Here is a 17,789-nt window from a genome sequence, read left to right as displayed (position 1 = left end):
GGGACCAGATGTGTGTCAGCAGGTTGGCAGGTATTGGACATTGGGATTGATGTGGATCTAAATCACTGGACAATGATTGGCAGTGGATGTACATTGTGGAATATTTTTTAGGTTAGTCTCTGTCTTTATGTACATTTTGTACATGTGATTCTAAATACCCCTACTCATTTATATGGGGGATCAGTATCTGGAGGCCCCCTTAAACTTAAAGGGGGTTTCCAGATTCCTATAAGCCTCCTACCCACAGACCTCCACAACCACCAGGTTAGTGTTGTAAGGAAGAGGCTCTTGTCTTCATCAGCATAGGGACAAGGTGCTTTGCCAGGTGGGTGCCCCCTGACAACGTACTCCCATGTTGTGGCATGTGGCCTGGAATGGTTTAGAAGGAGGGGTGCATGCCCACCTGCCCCTTTCCTGGCTTGCCAAGCTGCATTATTGCATAGGGGTCTGGTATGGATTTTTGGGTAGACCTTATTTTCTTTTTCTTGATTTTTACTTGGGGTTCCTTCAAAAATCCATACCAAACCAAAAGCACCATAAAAACATTTTGTTTTTTTTTAATGTGGGATCACCCTTAAAATTTATACCAGACTTGAAGGGTGGAAAATGAATTGGGAGGGAACCCCATGACATTTTTTTTTTTTTTTTTGTGGGGGTTCCGCCATTAACATCTATAAGAGACCCTCATCTAGGAAATGAAGTGGCCACAAGCTGTCATTTTGCTTACAATTTAAACACACTTATTTCTTTGTAAATGCCAGTTTTTCTGTAGTAGGTTGTATACATTTCACAGATGTGCCACTTGACAGGCATTGCTAGGGCATCGTGCAGGTATATTATTTAAAGGAATTTTGCATTTTAAATGTTTCATTTTAAGAATTACTAAAATGGCTGCTCCCTGCTAAACAAAATTTAATTAAAAAATGTAAGTTTTTTTTTTTTTTTTTTTGCTGCTTTGATACATGTCCCCCGGGCCAGTGCTCACCCCCCTTGTGCCATTTGTTTGAAAATCCCTTGCTTATTAGCCTAGAAAATGGCCATTAAAGTTTTTTTAACATCTGACTCCAATTGACTTCAATAGAGTTCAGATAACGATTACTGAAACCTGCCTTGAACCAAACCCAGGTATGATGCTCATCACATGGAAGTGACCAGTGCATGTTTTAGAGGGGAAGGGAAGATGTCAGTAGAGAGGAAGAGGTTGAAGATTTAAGCAAAAGGGTTACCATAGTAGTGTTGAAATTGGTGGTAAAAATAGTATTTTAATTGGTAGAGATGACAGGATAGTGGTTATCTGATCAGGAATTGCATCTATTTTGTTTTTAAATGGCTAGTGATGTCCTGTGCAGTGAATGAACGAGTGGGAGGTAGCAGTAGTGGGCTAAGTGAAGAGTTAAGGAGAGAAAAGAGTTGACAAGGACTGGATGAGAGGGTGTTATGAGAGTGATGCAATAGGTCTTTATGGCAGCATGGAAGAAGCAATTATGTTTTTAGAAGGGGAGCTTTATACAGGATAAAATATTGCAGGAACTATTAGAGTTGAAAATATTTTTATTATTATTATTATCAACATTCTAAAAAAGAAACATGTAAGAAAGACACACCAGTAATGAAGGAGAACAGCAAGTCAGCTCAACGGCTATCGCTCATACCATGACTCATGCAAATCAGCAGTATATCATAGAAATTATGGGTAGTGTCACATTAAAGAAAACAGGTTGAATAAAAGAAACATTATGATATGTCCATCGTGCACTCAGCAAAAGAACCAAAATATAAAAGGTATAGAGAACAAAAATGGACCGTTTCCAATCCATCAAAATGGTCAATTTGCAAGCAACCTGATGTGGTGTTAATACGGCAAATGTACTTTTTGTCATGTTATAGTTAGAGATAAAAAGTTGAAAAAAAAGAAAAAGGAGACAAACAGAGAGAAATCAGAAAGGAGAAGAGGAAAAAGGGAGGGGAATAAAAGAGGGAAAGAGAAGGAGTGGGAGGAGGGGGAGACCTGGGATGATACTCTGGGAACGTTGAACTTAGTAGAATGCGTGGGTTAAGGAGGAGAACCACAACAATAGTTATAAGGCTTCCAGGAACTTTTATGCCATTTCATTTTTGACATATCTTTTATGCCATATCTTTCATGCTCAAGAGCAGTGTTGGTCATGTAACCTAACAAAAGTAATTAGTTATAGTTACTTCTCCCAAAAAGTAACTGAGTTAGTAACTGAGTTACATCAGTAAAAAAGTAACTAATTACCAGGGAAAGTAACTATTGCGTTACTTTAAAAAAATAATCAAATATGTCAAATAACTTGTATGCCCCTTGTATGCTTGGTATTTGCTTAGTGGTACCTGCGTGGTATTTGCTTAGTGGTACCTGCATGGTACACTGGTACGGTACTTGAGTGGTATTTGCTGAGTGGCACTGGTGGTACCTGAGTGGTATTTGCTGAGTGGTACTGGCTGGCTTTGTGATACATTGGTACCTGAGTGGTATTTGTTGAGTGGTACCTGAGTGGTATTTGCTGATAGTGGCACTCTGGTACCTGCGTGGTACACTGCCGGTATAAAGGGTGGGTGGGTAGGTGTATTTTGGGGTCAGTGGGTGTATAGGGTGGGTAGGTAGGTGTTTATAGGGGTTAGTGGGTGTATAGGGTGGGTAGGTAGGTGTTTATAGGGGTCAGTGGGTGTATAGGGTGGGTAGGTAGGTGTATATAGGGGTCAGCAGGGGTAAAGGGTGGGTAAGTGTATTTGGGGGTCAGTATGTAGGTGTGTATATAGGGGTCAGTGGGTGTATAGGGTGGGTAAGTAGGTATATACGGTGGGTAGGTAGATGTATATGGGGGGTTGGTGGATGTACAGGACAGGTACAGTGCAGTTCGGTATCAGTGGGGCTCTCACCGCTCTCATGGTTCCCCATGGCCGATCCGCTCTCCCTCTCCGCTCTCCTCCATGTCACATGCCACTGCCAGTACCGCAGACAGCGCTGGAGTGAGGAGGAATTACACTACTGCCATCCAGTAGCGGTAGATGTAATTGCGGTAACGCCGCCTAAGTAATGGGAATGGCGTTACCATGAGGGGAAAAGTAATCAGTTAGATTACTAGTTACCCTCAAAAGTAATGGCGTTAAGTAACGCCGTTTACTTTAATGCAGTTACTACCATCACTGCTCAAGAGCATGGCTATGCCATGAAAGATTAATGGTGTCATCTGTTTGCCAGGTTTGTAGCTGGTGGAGCCAAACTTTGTGTGATGTGAAGGGAGCAAGTGTGTCCATAGAGGAAGAGAGAAGAGAAAAAGCTGTTGTAGACTGAAGTGGCCAGGGCAGGATAAGGGAGAGATTTTGCTGTAGAGGTAATCACTAGCAGAATAGAAAAAAATGGTTGAAATAGCAAAGGTCCCTGTTTGTGGGTTGAACAGATAGGAGGGTAAAGATAAGGGGAGCATGAAACTGATAAGGTTGTGATCAGAGGGACAAAAGGGATGTTGGAGAGGTTGCAGGGAGTGCAGAGACAGGAGAATACAAGGTCAAGGATGTGTTTGCCATGTTCAAACTTTCTGCTTTGCAAATTCACAAAAGAGGTTCTGTTTTGGTGTATGTTACTCATGTGTCAGCTGATAAAAGCATTCGTTGTGTCTGTTTGCAATGCTAAATGGCAATTGTGCTGTGAAAATAAAATATACAACGTATCTTAGCTAAGAAAGAAAATCCTACCTTGAAGAGCTGTATCTCTTTATTTTAGAAATTGATACGTTTAATGAAAGCTAAATAACTGCAACAGTACTTTTTCAGATATACTATATTTCTTCTTGCCATAAAGGAGTAAACAAGTGCAGACTTCAAGGTTTTATAAGTACTTCTCCTTAATGAATGGTTAAGATAATTCATCTCAGGTTTTAGCTCAGTGTAAACCTTTATAACAGTGTGATTTCTCCTGTTTATATGGATGCAAAGCATCAGGCTTCAGAAATTTATACTGAGATTAAAAAAGCAAAATAAACTTCCTAAACCAGAATCTATGCTCTTTCTGCTACAATAAATCTTTACTGATTTATCACAAGGACAGAGTAAGTAATTTTCTCCTGGGTCTAATCACGCAGAAAATGCAGCACCAACGAACAAGATTTATGTTTCTTTTCTGTATTTAATAGATCTGTGGGAAACTAGAAAACTTGAATTGCTACCAAATATTAAAATAAATGTATTGCACATCCTACTTAACTGGAAACATTAATGAATGGACAGCACAAGTTACTGTGAAATCATTAGACTACCCTCATGTGGCTGTGTTTTGTTAAGTAAGAATGAAGTACCATATTTTTTTGTGCTGACGGTTAAATGGCAAGAGGGGGAAGACATTAAACAGTTTTTCCTGTTCCTGTGATTGGAAGACTCACTTCACTACTTGAAGGGGCAGGGTTAGGCTCCCAACTAATCAATAGGAAAAGTAAGCGTATAACAGAGCATTTGATATTCCTGGCACCAGGGGGGGAGGGCTCATCCAAAATAGAATCACCACTGCCCTAGAGAGCCCAAGCCACCCGGAGACGCACTGGGGCCAAACAAACATCCCAACCAAATGTGGATCATGTCTGATGGAAGGTTCACGTGTTGAATTCAATGTTTCTTAATATTGATACAGCATCCTAACAGCGGATGGAAGGCAATGGGCACTTGGGCCACTCTCAACATGCAAACCTTCCATCAGACATGTTCCCCATTTTGTTGGCACCTTTGTTTGGTCTCAGTATGGCTTGGGTTCTCTAGGACAGTGGTGATTCTATTTTGGTTGATGGCTTTGGCAATGACATGTTTTTATTATAATAATGGCTGTACCATAGGTGCTTTGACTCTTATCTATATGGATGTACTGACTTACCCTTCATCTCTTCATGCCCCTGAAAAAAGAAAATGCATTTTCTAAAAATGCTTTGTTTTTTCCCCCCCACAGCAATTAATCATCTTTATCATGTGTTTGTCATTTGTGAGGTTGTGGGGCATTGTACAATATTAAAAATATTGATATATCAAGCAATGTCAAGCATTTGCTTACAAAATACAGCCATTCAAAGTTTTATGGAATCAGGTTTTAGATTTTATTTAATAAAGATTTTCTCTGATGACATTTTAAAACAGTTGTACTGGGTTGTCTTTAAGAGGCGGTTCACACTAAGGCGACACGACTCTGCACGACTTCGGGGGCGACTTGTGCATTACCATGCACCACGACTTCGGAGCGATTTGCAGGGACTTCACATATGCAAGTCGCTCCGAGATCGCCCCGAAGTAGTACAGGACCCTTTTTCTAAGTCGAAGCGACTTGTGTCGCTCCTATTAGAACGGGTCCTGTAGCGGTCAATGGACCGCGAGGGAGCGCGTCTTGTCAGGCTGACAAGTCACCTGACAAGTCGCAGCAGTGTGGACCGGCTCTAAGAGTCCAATTTTCTGGGGGGCGTGTCCGGCAGCCATTCAGAGCGGACGTGTGTGAGGTGAGCTCCGCCAGATTACCTTTGAATCGGCCTCCATCCTCCGAGTACTTACCTCCTGCGGGCGCCACAACATCACTGGGGGCATCATCAGACCCCCATGATCCGGCCGGACCCTTTTTGGATGGGATAGGACATCGATTGGCGGAGCACTGTACTTGCGGCCTAGCCGCAGTTGAAGCCGCGGCCTCGCCTGAAAACGAGCGCGATCGCGCTACGGGACCCGGTAAGGCCGGCGCATCTGACTGGGGTGGCTGTACATCTGGCCGTTTTTCGGGCATCCCGCCCCACCACAGGGGTCCCTTGCTCCACCCAAGCACTCCACCAACGTTCCTGCAGATCCCTATAGGCCGCACCACCCGCCATTGCACCTGATTAAGGGGACACAGGCAGCTCCCTAGTCTCTCCCAGGCGCATCCTCTCCTCATATGGGCTATACAGGACTTTTAATTCAAGCAGTGTCACATTTGTTCTGGCTTTATAGACTGGACTCGCCCTGTCGCACAGCTTAGCTAGTCCTGCAGAGTATTGCACAGTCGATCCTGTGCAGTACAGGGGCTGTGCAAGGTATACAAAGCAATTAAAAGACTGATCCTGTCACACAGCTTGGCTAGTCCTGCAGAGTATTGCACAGTCGATCCAGTGCAGTACAGGGGCTGTGCAAGGTTATACAAAGCAATTAAAAGACTGATCCTGTCACACAGCTTGGCTAGTCCTGCAGAGTATTGCACAGTCGATCCAGTGCAGTACAGGGGCTGTGCAAGGTTATACAAAGCAATTAAAAAACTGATCCTGTCACACAGCTTGGCTAGTCCTGCAGAGTATTACACAGTCGATCCAGTGCAGTACAGGAGCTGTGCAAGGTATACAAAGCAATTAAAGGACTGATCCTGTCACACAGCTTGGCTAGTCCTGCAGAGTATTGCACAGTCGATCCAGAGCTGTGCGGGGGCTGTGCAGGGTGTGTGAAGCAACTCAAAGATTGATCCTGTCACACGGCATAACTGGGCCTGCAGAGCATTGCACGGCTGTTTCAATAATATAAGAATCAAACTGCAGTTCACTCTATTCCTTATAAGGAACCTGAGTCATTCCTATTTACATACTGGATGTGATCATGTAGGGGCACATGCGATCCAAGGAGCAGTGCGACTGCATCTGAAGTAAGCTCCGCTATGCACAGGGCATAAAACCGCTATACCAGGGCCAGATGAACACCGTTTGTTCACTATATACATACCCCTGGATCTCAGACACCGTGTATGCCGACCTCACGCAAAAAACAACGGAGGGGACCCCAGAAAACACTCACACAGTACCTCCTGAGATCACAAGAAAAATACAGTATGGCACATCATGGAGCCCCGTCTTCACCCTCCCCTGCAGAAACTTCAGCTCCCATTCCACTCATGCCAGAGCCTTCTCAACTGTCTGCCAGCTCTGCAGCTAACAATGAGCACAACTACCTCACCAAACAGGACTTGGATAGCAGTCTTGAGAATCTCTGCTCCAAATTACTGAATAAATTCCAGACAGAAATTCAGAAATCCACCACTACACTGTCCCAAGAAATCGCAGCTCTTGGCTCTCGTACTGACCTCCTTGAAAATAAGCATGACGAATTAGCTATCGCTTTTAATGATTTATCCAGGGAACATGATGCTCTTTCCTCTGCCTTTTGCCAGCTCCAAGCCCATGTCGAGGACCTCGATAATAGGAATAGGAGGAATAATCTCAGAATCAGAGGTGCCCCCGAATCGGTCACTGATCTGATAACATTCACCACTAGATTATTTCAGAGCCTTCTCCCGGATCAAACCCCACAAGCTTTTACCTGCGATAGGATTCATCGTGCCCTTAGAGCCAAACCACCCCCAGATAAACCTCCCAGAGACATTGTACTCTGCATGAAGGACTTTCTTATCAAAGAGGAAATTTTGAGAGCCTCGCGTAACACGCGCAACCTCAAATTAGACGGTTTTCCTATCCAGATTTACCCTGATGTCTCACAGGCTACTTTGGATCGGAGAAGGAAAATGAAAGAAATTACTTCAGCCTTATCCTCAGCCAAAATCCGTTATCGCTGGGGCTTTCCATTTAAATTGATCGTTCCACATAATGGCTCAACTTATATTGCAACATCTATTCCGGAAGGTCAAGACATCCTAATTAAATTAGGTCTTCTGGATCCAGGTACTGTACCTCGCTCCCCCTCCACCCCACGCCCCATCCCTATCTGGAATGAGCCAACTCCACGCAGGGATAGGCGCAGACTCCGCCATGAAGCTGGCCCTCGTTATCAAGATTGATTCTGAGGTTAAAAATTAGTGGTTGAACACTGTAAAATCTTTTCTATTTTGCCTATGAGAATTAATTTTCAGGTTTTCAGCTTTTGCGGTTTTGGACCCCTATGTTACACCGAGGACATATTGTGGTGACTTTACAAAGTTACGGCATATTGGCCTCTCTTTTATGTGCCAAGTCTACACCACAGATTTCACTGATTTATTACACTAAGGACACCGACGGTCGCCTTTGAATATTGCACCATTTTTGGAGCCTGCACTAATTTTTATATTGTTTACTCTTCTTAAAATTCCACTATTGCAGAGTTATATTTTTCTAGCCAATTATTTGAGCATTGTAATGTATTGAAGGTTTTTTCTATATAGTCACTAGACCGATAAGGTTACCTCACTATGTTATGATATCCTTCTAATCACCTCAATGCGTTTAGCTGTCAACAAACATTCTCCCAATATGGACATTACTGGTTTTCAGCTGATATTATACGTCTCTCTAGTTTATATGTTTACCTATAATTTTCTCCCCAGATAAAGGTGGAAAAGGTGAAAAGCAGGTAAAATGCAATTTGGTGCCTTACAGCCCCCCTTATTCAAGACCTCAACAATTCTCAACTATATCTAATCTCTCACGGTTAATCTGTTTCTCTATTGCGGTTGCCCTTTTCTATGCCGACACGATTCCACCCCACTCGGTTCCACCCATGATCTGGTGGGTTCCGGACTCCACAACACAGGGAACGGTTTCTCTTTTTTTTCTCTTTTTCCTGTGGCTGTGGATCCTTGTCCCCTCTAGATCTGTGGTCAGACCGAGATTGAGACAAATTAGTCTCTGGTTTTTGTTTTGTTGTCCAGAGTTTTTCTTTACTCTGGACCCTGTATCGAATTTCATGAGTCTTATCACTCTGATGTCTACTTCTATTACTTTTGGTATTCTAATCTATACTGTTCATCTTTGTTATGGTACAATATTTCGGTATAAGTTTTATGTCTCTGAACTAACTCTGACTGGTTATTCCAAAATTGGTATACTCATCCACATACACTTGGGCCCTGTTACAGCCCACACATTTGTATCACCCCACTCTATTCCTTTCAGTTTAGTAATAATATTCCAACGATCGTATTTTTACACACTAATATGGCTATAGTCATTGTTTCCCATAATGTACAGGGCTTTAATTCCCCGATCAAACGCAAAAAAGCTTTTTTCCAATATAAAAATCTTCATGCCAAGGTCGTCCTGTTACAAGAAACACATTTTAAAACAGATAATCACCCTATCTTTTTCCACAAAGCCTACAACCAGACATTCTACACTGCTTCCGATTCCAAAACTAAAGGTGTAGCAATATTTCTACACCACACTTTCCCAATGGAAGTACAACATGTTTATAAGCACCCTGAAAGTCGCTACATTATTATAAAAGGCCGTTTGGCAGGTAGAGATCTCACAATAGCCAACATTTATGCCCCTAATGATGCACAAGCCTCCTTTTTCACCAGTTTCTTTGAGGTCTTACAAAAATATCATTCCACACATATCATCTTAGGGGGAGATTTCAATTCTGTTGCACAGCCACATTTAGACCGTAGCAAAATTTTCCCTTCTTCAAATGCCTTTTCCAAGTCTTTAAACTCCAACCTAAATTCTTTACAACTCATCGACTCTTGGAGAGCATTAAATATTGGTGCCATAGAGTATACTTTCTACTCTCACCCACATCAATCATACTCTCGATTAGATTATATATTTTGCACTCCTATAATTTTATCTAATTCCACCGCCGCTTACATATACCCTGTATCATGGTCCGATCATCACATAACCTCCTTCTCCACGAGATTTATCGGTCTGTCTCACACTCCTTACTCATGGCGACTTAATGAAGCCCTGATTACGGATCCCTCATTCCAACAGGAGATCGCCTCCACCATAGAAGAATATTTCACTCTCAATAACACCCCTGAAATGAATGCTGAGACGCTATGGGTAGCACATAAAGCGGTTCTCCGAGGTAAATTGATTCAATTGGCTTCTACTCAAAACAAACTTAGGTTGCAGAAAATACTCACACTCACAAAAGACCTCCACCACATTTACAAATCACACATGAACTCACATGACCCACAAACCTTGGAACTAATCTCAAACAAACGTAAGGAATTGGATGCCCTCCTTTCTTTTAGAGCAGAGAAAGCCCTTAGGTGGTCCAAAGCAAAGTTCTTCCTCTCTGGCAATTCGTATTCCACTATGTTTGCCCGCAAACTGAACGAATCTATCAAACCACCACATATTTATAAACTTAAAAACAGATCGAACCAAATTGTCACGAATCCTAAGGATGTCATTTCAATCTTTCAAGATTTCTATATGAATCTTCTCTCAAAATCTTCATCCGCCGCTGCCCCCACAGACCCCTCGTGGTTAGATAACCTACAGCTTCCCTCCTTATCGCCCTCTCAAACGGACATACTAAATGCCCCTTGCACCCCTGACGAAATCTCACAGATTATTAAATCCCTTAAAAGGGGCTCAGCCCCTGGCCCGGACGGATTCACCTCATTTTACTATAAGCAATTCTCCCATCTACTTTCACCCAAATTATCTGAACTTTATAATGACATCCTCAAAGGAGGCTCCTTTCCCGAAGAAATGTTATTGGCAAATATGTCCCTTATCCCTAAACCAGACAAAGACCACACCCTCCCACAAAACTACAGACCGATTTCCGTTATTAATAATGACCTTAAGATCTTCTCTAGACTTTTAGCGAATAGACTCTCCTCGATTATTGCCCCACTAATATCCCCTTTCCAATCAGGCTTCATCCCAGGCCGTCAGATCACCGATAATATACGCCTCGCCACTAACATCATCCAAGAAGCGAACATTAAATCTGAACCCCTTCTTCTTCTAAGTTTAGACATAAATAAAGCATTTGACAGTGTCTCCTGGGACTACCTGAATAACATCCTCCCCAAATATGGGATACATGGAGAATTTTTACACGCTTTCCAAGCGTTATATAGAAATCCTCAAACTAGAGTTCGTATTCCAGGTTGCAATTCTCAATTTTTTCAACTCGGTAGAGGCACCAGACAAGGTTGTCCCCTTTCCCCATTACTATTCGCCTTAGCCATTGAACCTCTTGCCATAGCCATTCTGTCCCACCCTGATATTAAAGGATATAATTCCTCTAATAAACAATATAAACTTAGTATGTATGCTGATGACATGCTTCTTTTTATATCCCAACCTATAACATCTCTACCAAACCTATTTAAGACTTTACAAATATTCTCCACATTCTCAGGCCTAACAGTCAATGTCTCGAAATCTATCGGTATGCCACTTAATATCCCCACTTCACAACTTAGCGCTCTTCAACAATCCTTTAATTTTAAGTGGTCCATTTCAGCTATCTCTTATTTAGGGATCCAACTCACCCCAGACATTAACTCCCTTTTTGCAAAAAATTTCACACCTCTCTTTTTAAAAATCAGAAGGACCCTCAAAATGTGGAAGGTCTTTCGCATTTCCTTCTTGGGCAGAGTCACTGCGGTCAAAATGACTGTCCTGCCAAAGGTCCTTTACTTATTCAGATCTATTCCCATTAGGATAAACAAATACTTCATTACAAAGTTCCAAAAAGAAATTAATAAGTTCATATGGTCAAATTCTCGTCCCCGATTTTCTAAAACTGTTTTATTTACTTCACAACACAAGGGTGGTTTGGGATTACCTGACTTTTGGCTATACTATTTATCATCTCGATTTTCTCAGATGGCCCAATGGCATACCCCAAACTCCAGAGTTCCATGGATACAATTTGAAAAACAGTCTATTCTCCCTTATCATATCTCTGGTATTCTATGGTCTAAAAATATTCCATTACCAAAGCTCAAATCTTTAAATTTAATCGTCTCTCAATCACTATCTCTCTGGAGAACATATGTTTCTAAATTCCATTTGTCCTCTACAACTCCTATTAATGCCACATTCCTTGGTGACCCAAAATTTCCATTAGGTCTCTATAATACGAGTATCCTCTCTCCTTGGATTAGTAGAAACCTAATGACCTTATCTAAATTCATCACAGATTCGAGTTTTGTTGATTTCTCTTCCCTACATTCAAAATACAATCTTCCGAATTCGGAGCATTGCAACTTTCTACAAATTCAACATTTTTTTCATAAATATTATCCACTTTCCAACCTAGATTCCCCTACCTTTTATGAAAATATATGCCTCAAAGACCCTAGAGGCAAAGGCCTTATTTCTTTAATTTATAATAACTTAATTGATACCAATCCTCCAAACAAGCTCACATATATGCTCAAATGGGAGAGTGAATGTTCGCTTACTCTATCCATAGAAGATTGGTGTGTGAATATTGACAATCTCAGGAAATGTACAAGATCCCTCACTATTAGAGAAACACCGATCAAATTGCTTACGAGATGGTATTTAACACCTCTTAAACTACATGCTATTTTCCCTTCCGCTCCCTCGAATTGTTTCAGAGGCTGCTCCTCTCCTGGCTCCCTTACCCACATATTTTGGTATTGTGATAAAATTTCTTTCATCTGGCGCCAGTTGGAAATTTTTTCTTCAAAAATCGCTGATACGAACATCACCCTCACTCTATCTAATTGCTTACTTTTTTCACCAATTATTAATTTATCCATACCTCACACTAGATTAATTCACACTATCTCAGTTGCGATACAATGGCTGATTGCTATACATTGGAAATCAAACTCTTTTCCGGTTTCACAACTTAAAACAAGAATAAACTCGATCTATATTATGGAAAAAATGTTTCATACTATTTACAACTCTATTAAATTTCACACTAATAAATGGGACCCATGGATTACACACTCAGATATTTTTTTTTCCTAATTACTGTATAGGTGACTAACTATTTAAAACCCTTTTATTTGACACCGTGTCTCCGGCCTAACGCTTAGTTTTATTGGTATCTCTTTCTGCTCTGTACCTATATCCAGGAATTATATTCTCGATATCCTTGTTGTTATTTTGATGTCAAATTCCCATTTTGAATAGAGTTAAATTGAAATGACTTAAGATTGTTATATCTCTGTTTACTCTATGTGATACCAATTTTTGTCATATTATTGTACCAATTCTCTTTGTACCACCATCCTCTGTTTCCTTTCAATAAAAGTTTGTATACAAAAAAAAAAAGAGTCCAATTTTCTGGGGTCTTATTTTTATATATTTATTCTATTTTGGCAACAATTTTTCTGAAAATGCCTCTGGTCTAATATATGGTAATAGTAAACAATGAGCCATGATTCGAATGAAAGCCATTCATGACAGTTCAAATGATTGCTGTTAGGCCCCTTTCACACGGATGGACCTATCGGGTCAGTTTTTCAGGCGGACCTGATCGGACCATTCATTGTTTTCTATGGAGCACCTACTGACATCCAATCTGATCCTGTCTGCTAAAAACAGACAGATGGGGATTTTGTCCCCATTCAATTTGGCAGATCGGATGACAGCCCATAGAGGACAGTGAGCTGTGTCCATGTTCACTCTGTATCAGCAGAGTTGACATGGACCTGTCGTACACCTGTTCAGCAGGGATTAAGAGGCTTTACACTGATCATCACTATAACAACCAATCATAATGTAAAAAAAATCCCTGATCACCCCCCCCCCCCCCCCCCCCCAGAGTAGTATAGTGTCACTGTGGTGACAGTGAACTACTTTGATGACAGTGTGAAAAAAAGTATTGTAAAAAAAAAATGTTAAAGAAAGAAGATATACATGATTAAATAAAAAAAATGTGCGCCCCCATTAGCCAGCAGGGAAGCTGATTAACCCCTTCCCTGCCAGTGTCATTATTACAGTAACAATGTATATTTTTAGCACTGATTTTTATAGTAATGTCACTGGTCCCCCAAAAATGTCAAAAATACCAGTTTGGGGGTCCGATCTGTCCGCTGCAGTGTCGCAATCTCGCTAAAAATTGCTGATCGCTGCCATTACTAGTAAAAAAAACGAATAAATAAATAAAAATGACATAAATCTTTCCCCTAGTTTGTAGATGCGAAAATATGCTTATTGGGATTTTTTTTTTACCAAAAATATATAGCAGAATACAAATTGGCCTAAAATCATGAAAAAAATATATTTTAAATTTTTAGTTTGGGAATGTTATAAAGTAGTATGTGATTTTTTTTTTCCAGAATTATCGCTCTTTTTTTGTTTTTAGCACAAAAAAAATATATTTTTTTGTTTTTATGAACATGTCATAAAATACAGCGCCAATGCAAATCCTTGAACAAATATATGAATAAAAAATGCAAAAAAAAGTCCAATATAATAGAATATGAATAGTAAATTGTGCAATACAGAAAGTCTCTATTTTACAAAGTGCTTCACAGAGATAACATGCTTAACATGTCCCCCAGGGCACTACCCAGGTCCCCATACACTTTTTTGGCAATAACCTGCATATCAGCCTTTAACCTCCCTGGCGGTAAGATTCTTTCGGATTTTAGGTGCTGAAAGCGGTACCATTATTTTGCATGTAATTCTTAAGAACAAGCAGCCCAAACCAACTGTTTACATATGATTTTTTTTTTTTACTGTGCGTTCTTCTTTATAACACCTCGGGTATGATAAAGTTTGAAACACAAAATCATAAATTATAATATAATAAATAACTATAAATAAGTTAAAGTATGTATGTATGTATGTATATATATCTATATATCTATATATATACAGGGCTTTTTTTCTCAGAGAATAGGTTCAGGAACTCTTCTCTTTATAGTCACCCTTCGCCTCTGCCCCTTACCCACCTCCCAATACCGCCCCTTTTAGAGAATACAGACCCAAGTATTATTTTGTGGTGCTAAGTATTTTGCATAGAATTTATTAATGATAACAAGAAAGACAGTAAAATAGATCTAGCAACAATGGACACTCCAACGACAATATATCCCTGCCTGCAACAATAGACTCCCAACAGCCAACATTAATAGACCCTCCAGCAGCCAGCAACAAATACCCCTCCCTCAACAGTACATCCCTTGCAGCAAAAATTGACCCCCTGCAACATAAGATTCACCCCCCAGCAACAATAGATCCCTACCAGCAACAATAGACTCCCCCTGCAAAAATAGATCCCTTCCAGCAGCAAAAGGTTCCTCAGTAACCAACATCAATAGACCCCTTCCTCTACAGTACCTCCATCCCAGCAACAACTGATCCCCAGCAACATAAATTACATACATACATTCAGTTCTGGAGGTGCCGTAACTGCGTTCCCCCGCGTTCCCGCTGAAAAAAAGCCCTGTATATATATATATATATATATATATATATATGGGGGTGTGCTAGGCAATAGATATAAATTGTAACATATGGTCAACTAAATGAAGTGTGGACATTCCACAACATAATCATAATATAGTAACATAATAACAAAGAACTAGTTGCCTAACATCCCAGAAGGCTGGGAAACATGGGATAAATGAAGGGGGGAGCAGGTGGGACTTTAAATGAAGTGCATACAAGGGGTTGGGATGCAAAGGACTCATATAGGTATAAAGGTGGGTCCACAGTAAAATAACGATATAAACAGTTTAATGTGTGTCATCAATCATACAGATATACAATGTTGGCATAGGTACATACATGTGATGGTATACAATAATACAGTTAAAACAACATGATTAGGAAATCACATATGGCTGGCAAGGCCTAAAATGGTTGAGGCATTGGCTGTAAAACGGGCATATGCGAAACCCTGAAATAGATACATAAGTAACCGTATAAGTATACAAAAGGGATTGCATCATAATGAGCTCAACGCGTTTCGTGGAGTAGATTCCACTTCTTCAGGAGCGGATGCATCCCATGTCACTGCAAAGAGTAAAAAATTCCCCTTTTAAAATAAAATTATTATAGATAACAGGGATGGATATGTAATCCCAGTCCAAGCCAACTCCACCCAATGTACTCACAGCCATGAAAATCATGTAAGTATAGAATGTTGTGGGCAGCGGTCCGATGGGGAATAACGTCCAACCGGGAGCTGAGGAAGACCAATAAGCGGCCCGGCGGGAAACCATGAGAGGGCATTCCGGAAGAAGCAGGTGTGTCCCAATAAAAGGAATAATTGTGATGAAGATCAATAGAGGTCTCCTGAGGGGATGCCATATGCAAATAATCTATGCAAAAATAATATAATTGTGGGTTATAATGGTGAGATAGCAGGATTAATATACCATATAGAAAACCGCATACCCAGACAAAGGATCTCCGTTATATAAGATGTAAGTAGGTGGTGATAATAGGGACAACACGTGTGCAAGAATTGAAAAATATTAACCAGTGTAATACAGGTGAAGGACAAAAGCACCAGTAGTTGGGGAGGGATAAAACCAGGAACCCCATAGTGTTGTATAGACCTAGAGAGGTAGAAAACACCAAGTGAAAGAAGGATGCCAAGAAGAAAGTGAAAGAGATGCTGGAGGAATATCCTGAGATGGTGCCCACCTGTGGCCACGAATGGCTCCCAACGTCACGGAGCACCACTAAGAGGGGGTAGAGGACGCCGCACCACCTGTGGCTAAAGCCGAACAGGACTGCGGCGCCGAGGAGTCCCCTAGTTATAGTGCGCTGACGGAAAACACACCTGCCGTCGTAATGGCGCATTGACGTCACACGTACGGCAGGGGATCCGTGACGTCGATGCACAATGGGTATGACCCGCCCATATCCCCGCGTCAAAGGCGAGGGGAAGAGGGGAGGGTCCCCGGAGTGCATCGCAGCTCCCGGTAACTAGACGAAACCCGGCGGGTCCGTAGGTCCACGGAAACGGGGTATGTAAACCCCATATGTAAACCATTTGCCAAAGTAACAGATAAATAATGATATTATTATTGTCAACCATTCAAATTGGATGTGGAGCCACCTATAATGAATGCAATAGTCACACTAATTTGGTAGTCATATCACCAGCCCTGTACGCACTTCCATCCCTAGATCAATAATACAAATAGAAAAACGTTTTGGGACTTTAAGATGAGGCATAGCCACCTTCGGGCTAAATGCCTCCATCCCTGGATCATAAAGAAGCATTGGGGAAGGGGGGAAAAAATTGAAAGGGGGGTGTGCTAGGCAATAGATATAAATTGTAACATATGGTCAACTAAATGAAGTGTGGACATTCCACAACATAATCATAATATAGTAACATAATAACAAAGAACTAGTTGCCTAACATCCCAGAAGGCTGGGAAACATGGGATAAATGAAGGGGGGAGCAGGTGGGACTTTAAATGAAGTGCATACAAGGGGTTGGGATGCAAAGGACTCATATAGGTATAAAGGTGGGTCCACAGTAAAATAACGATATAAACAGTTTAATGTGTGTCATCAATCATACAGATATACAATGTTGGCATAGGTACATACATGTGATGGTATACAATAATACAGTTAAAACAACATGATTAGGAAATCACATATGGCTGGCAAGGCCTAAAATGGTTGAGGCATTGGCTGTAAAACGGGCATATGCGAAACCCTGAAATAGATACATAAGTAACCGTATAAGTATACAAAAGGGATTGCATCATAATGAGCTCAACGCGTTTCGTGGAGTAGATTCCACTTCTTCAGGAGCGGATGCATCCCATGTCACTGCAAAGAGTAAAAAATTCCCCTTTTAAAATAAAATTATTATAGATAACAGGGATGGATATGTAATCCCAGTCCAAGCCAACTCCACCCAATGTACTCACAGCCATGAAAATCATGTAAGTATAGAATGTTGTGGGCAGCGGTCCGATGGGGAATAACGTCCAACCGGGAGCTGAGGAAGACCAATAAGCGGCCCGGCGGGAAACCATGAGAGGGCATTCCGGAAGAAGCAGGTGTGTCCCAATAAAAGGAATAATTGTGATGAAGATCAATAGAGGTCTCCTGAGGGGATGCCATATG

The sequence above is a fragment of the Pelophylax lessonae genome (assembly GCF_965119305.1).
Source record: "Pelophylax lessonae genome assembly, chromosome: 1".
NCBI lineage: Eukaryota > Metazoa > Chordata > Amphibia > Anura > Ranidae > Pelophylax > Pelophylax lessonae.
The sequence above is the reverse complement of the archived record's forward strand: the minus strand, read 5'-3'. Positions refer to the sequence as shown.